Genomic DNA, 4,674 nt, shown 5'->3' on the forward strand with positions numbered 1-4,674 from the left:
GGGGGGAGAGCCCAGGGCTGGGGCAGCAGGGGGGTGCGGGGGGGAGCCCAGGGCTGGGGTGGCAGGGGGGGGGGGTGGGGGGGGAGCCCAGGGCTGGGGTGTGGGCAGCAAAAAATGTTTTTGCTTGGGGCGGCAAAAAACCTAGAGCCGGCCCTGGTTAGCCTGCATGTTGAGGGAAGGAATAGATCATTATTTCAGAGATTACCAGCTACTTAAAAAATCTGAGCATAGAAACTTTAGGATCTTCATTTAATTTAATAAATCTAAATAAATTAAAATGTAATAAATAAAAATGAATGAACAAATTAAATTAATAAATACATTAATAAATAAATTAATAATGTAATAACTTTACATTTAATAAATTTAAATAAATGTAATGTAATGTAATGTAATTGCCACACAATTGTGCTCATGAATTAAAGTGAAACAACATTTTTTGGATATTTTTGCAGAAAAGTTCTGTTCCATGACCTGGAATTGAACGTGGGTTAAAGAGGTACTGTCACCAAGGCACTAGCTCTTCTAGGCTGTCTCAGGCTACTTTCTGTCTGAATTGGAAAACTGGCCCAGTTTCCATTCTCCTGTGGGAACAAGAACAAAGCATGAAGGACCCCTTGTGCTCAATGTCACAAACTGAACCCACTCAAAGGCATTGAAAAAAAATTGAATTATGCATCCGATTCCTCCATCAGGATGACAAGAGAAACACAAACAAATTTCAAGAGGAACAACCCTCCTCAGCTTTCATTTACCCCATTGCAATCCTCTCACCTGCTTTTTCTGCCTACCTAGAGGCTCTTCCAGGAAAAAAAAACAACTCATTGAGCTGATAGTATTTCTGAGAGAAGGGTTTTGATACAGCCTCATAGGATGTTGGCACACTATAACAGTGCTCTTGGTTTTAGCTGCCTCCTATCTTTGCTCCTATGTAGTCAATTCTGTGCCCTCAGGAAGCAGCCAAACCAGGGTAGATAGGGCACCCAACTTGGGACTCAAGCCCAAACCATGAGACTAAGAGTCTTACATTCCATATTATCAATGTTTACTGTACTGCTCCCTTGTTCCTCCACCTGTATGTTTAACACCCAAACCTGCCTACCCTCAAGCAATGCCAACTTTCTCCTGGGGAATAAACTGGAATTTACCAAACTAGGTGCCCTCAATACACAGCTTCCGAAGGTATTTGAATTCCTTCCAACTTCTCTTGCCACTACTCTAACAGAAATCCGAAGCAAGCGCTCTTCTCATGTTAAAAGAGAGATTGAAATGAAGCCATTTCTCCAGGTAGAATAAAAAGATTGTTTCAGGAGTTGGATATTAAGCAAGGTTTATCAATGGAGACCAGAACACCCAACTGAGAGAAAGATAGTGCCTTGACTCTACAATTTTAGAGCACTCGACCATCCTGACACCATGGAAACAACTGATCTATCAACCCTAGTTTTCTTAAATGTTTTATGAGCTGCTTAGGGAGGCCCAGGTGGCACATCCCTTTCAACACCTATAGGCCTTCTACAGCACAGCTGGTTTTTAGACACAATCGCCCTCACCTAAAGTTACAGGTTTCCTGGAGCCCTGTGACTTCTGAAGTGTGGTAGTCTCCCTGCTCACTTATTAGGGGAATACAAGATGTGCCTAGCACAAACCTCCTCTGCTTTCTCCAGATTTCATGATCCCGTAGGTGGGATCAGCAGCCTGGTCTCAATTCTTGCTCAGAGAAAGTAACTTTACAACAAAAAACCTTAGTTCATTCCTCACTTGCAATTCAAACAAAAGTGTGATTTTCTTCCTGACTCCCCCTTCTTCTAAATGATGCTGGGAAGGGCTTTGAAGACCATATGAAAATCAAAGCTTCCCACTGACGAATAGCAGAATGTGGGCATGTTTCCACTGTGCACCTCAAAGTCCAGGCTGCATGCCCTTTTACACAAATAGACATGTGCAAATTATTCCCCCCCCCTTGATAGCTAGTCTAACCAACATTATAATAACAATAATAGACATTAAGGTTGACCCAAGATGAAAAACTGGGCAAAAATGTAGGTGCCTAACTGGGAGCTGAGTTCTTCTGAAAATCTGGCTGTAGTGATGGGTGTGAGATCTTCTGAAAATTCTGGCCAATTATGTGCCTGGAACCTCTAAGAACCATCTCAACTTTTAGCATTTGAAAGGACCTGATGAAAAAGCCTTCCTTCTGTTCAACTCAGTAGGGATTTTGTCCTTGATTTAAAATCGCCATGTTTCACATTGATCTCAGGTTTAGGTTTCAACACAATTTATTTTATTTTTATATGCAATGCAAAATAAATACTCCTCTGTTGACATTTGACCAGAGGGCTATACATAGATCTGCCACTAAACCACATTGCCTTTCACCTTGAGCAAGTTGGCAACCAGTGGTATACAGGTGGAAGGCTATGAAATATGGTTCATCATCAGAACCCTTCAGCAGCTAGACTTCAGGAATGGAAGAGGCTAATGATCCTTCTCTCCAGATGGTTAATTCTGAAGACTAGTCTATAGAGCTGGGTGAACATTTTTTGGATGAATATTTTATTTACTGAAATATTTTGGTGGGCCAAAAATGATTATTTTTTTTTCAGTTTTGTTTGAAAAAAAATCATCTTGAAGCAACCTGAACTATTAATTATTATTATTATATAGGTTAAGCTACCTAGCAAGCAAGGAAATAAATGATTTGATCAGCTCTACTTGTATGAAAGGTCCACAATGGGAACATATCTATGCTCTGTTCTGAGGCTGTTTGATTTTCACATGGTCTCCAAAACCCATCTGAGCATGATGAAGTATCAGTTGAGGAGACAACAAGTGAAGACGTGTTGAAAAGCTTCTTTCCCTGACTGGAAATCAAATCCGGGTTGTGGTGGTGAAAGTAATGAATAGACTAGACCACCAGAGAGGTAACAGTGGGTGTTTTTTATCACCTGTACTAGGCTTTCTCTGGCTCCTCTATCTAATTTTAGAACCTGGTCCTTTCTCCATTGCCCTGAGGGGACAAGAACGGAGGGTGAAGGATCCCCTGTGCTCAGGATCACAAACTGAGCCCAACCAAAGGCTTTGACACAAACTCAAATGATACCTCAGCTTCCTCCTCAAGGATCACAAGAGTAACACAAACAAACCCCAAGAAGAACAATCCTCTTCTGCTTTCATTTAGGCCCATCACAACCCTCTCTACTTCTTCTTCCTCCTACCTAGGGGCTCTACCAGGAAAACACATGGAGCCAATACTAACTCTTTCCTAGAAGCCCAGGGAGGGGTTTTGATACCACCTCACATGAGCTGACAGGAGTTAGATGCCATGTAACGGGGCCCTTAGCTTTGTCTGCTCCCTAACCTTGCTCTCTTGAGGCTCTTAGGCAGGAAATGTTTCTTCCTGTCTCTGAGCTTTAGTAGAATAGGAAGAGAGGTCAAATTGACATTTCCATCATCCTCTGAGAGTGAGAGAGAATTTTCTCCTCTTCTATTCTAGCCTAGCTAAGAGAGGGAAAAATAACCCTTCAGGAGCTGACTGTCCCCCTTCAGTAATCTTTAGCTTCTCTACTTCTTCTTACATTGGCTCCAGCTCTGTATTGGGCATATAAGTACTTCCGTGTCATATCCTTCCCAGGCCTCTTTATTGTCATGGAGATTGTTTCAGGCTGCGGACAGAGTCAGCTCTCTGCCTATCCACTGGATCACACTGTATTCATTTCTTATTTATTTCTCTAACTCCTCATTACTGCATTTGTGATGATTTATAAAAACCAGCCTGAGAGTAAAACAAGATGGCAATAAAAATCAATATACTGTGCTAAAAATACCAATGGAACAGTAAGGAAATTTGTAGCTCAGAGCTTGCGTTAACATCATTTGAAGACATGCAAGATGATGAGTGTTCAAAAATATTATGGGGAAAACATTATTTAAAAAGCGGAATGTGATGATGTATGTTACAAGGATGGGTTAGAGAGTTCCAATTATGTTCTGATTCCTCACACCCCAACCTTGCCTAGCCAGGAAAGTAGTGGAAATGTGATCATCAGTCATTAGATTTCTCTGACATGAAAAGGATACACGAGGCTGTTTGTAGTTAGCTCAGCATAAAGAAAAGGGAGGGGGAAACTGCTGGCTGGTAGCTAAATACACAGGACAAAGGGTTGGGATTCTTCTACACTCAGATTTGTTATGTGGCTGGCAGTCTCCCAAATGATGGTCTATTCCTTCCCTCAAAATGCAGGCTAACCCTCTCCTTTTGAGCTTAAAGTTCCATGAAAGGAAAAAAACAACAAGGAAGAAAGCATAGAAGCTATGGATGTAGTTGAGAAAGGACTTGGAGTGATAAAAGACCAAAGGCAGCAATGTTTCTGCCTGGTTTCAAACCAGGGACCTTTTGCATATTAGGCAAATGTGATAACAACTACACTACAGAAACCAACTGCTGTCACATTTGGGCCCTTTTCAAAGACTCTCTCAGGAGCCACTACACTAGCTGATTCCCTTTGAAGAACAGGGAAACAAAGGGCACCAAGAACTTATGGTTTTTGGATGAGTCAAGAAAAGGGAGTAGCATTGTCCCCCTCGGGTAGCCCCTGTTCAATTCCAGGTCAGACAGCAAAACTCTTCTGCAAAAATATCAAAAAAAATGTTGTGTTTCACTTTTCTTCATAA

At 41.6% G+C, this 4,674-nt stretch overlaps 1 non-coding gene across 1 annotated transcript; it reads right to left on the reverse strand.

The window, feature by feature from the left end:
- Nucleotides 1–4,365: 4,365 nt before the first annotated feature.
- TRNAI-AAU lies at nt 4,366–4,438 on the reverse strand. The gene has a single exon. It is a non-coding gene; the product is annotated as a tRNA-Ile (tRNA).
- Nucleotides 4,439–4,674: the final 236 nt, after the last annotated feature.

Source organism: Terrapene carolina, unplaced genomic scaffold (assembly GCF_002925995.2).
Source record: "Terrapene carolina triunguis isolate 2854851 unplaced genomic scaffold, T_m_triunguis-2.0 Scaffold26542, whole genome shotgun sequence".
In the NCBI taxonomy this organism is placed as follows: Eukaryota; Metazoa; Chordata; order Testudines; family Emydidae; genus Terrapene; species Terrapene triunguis.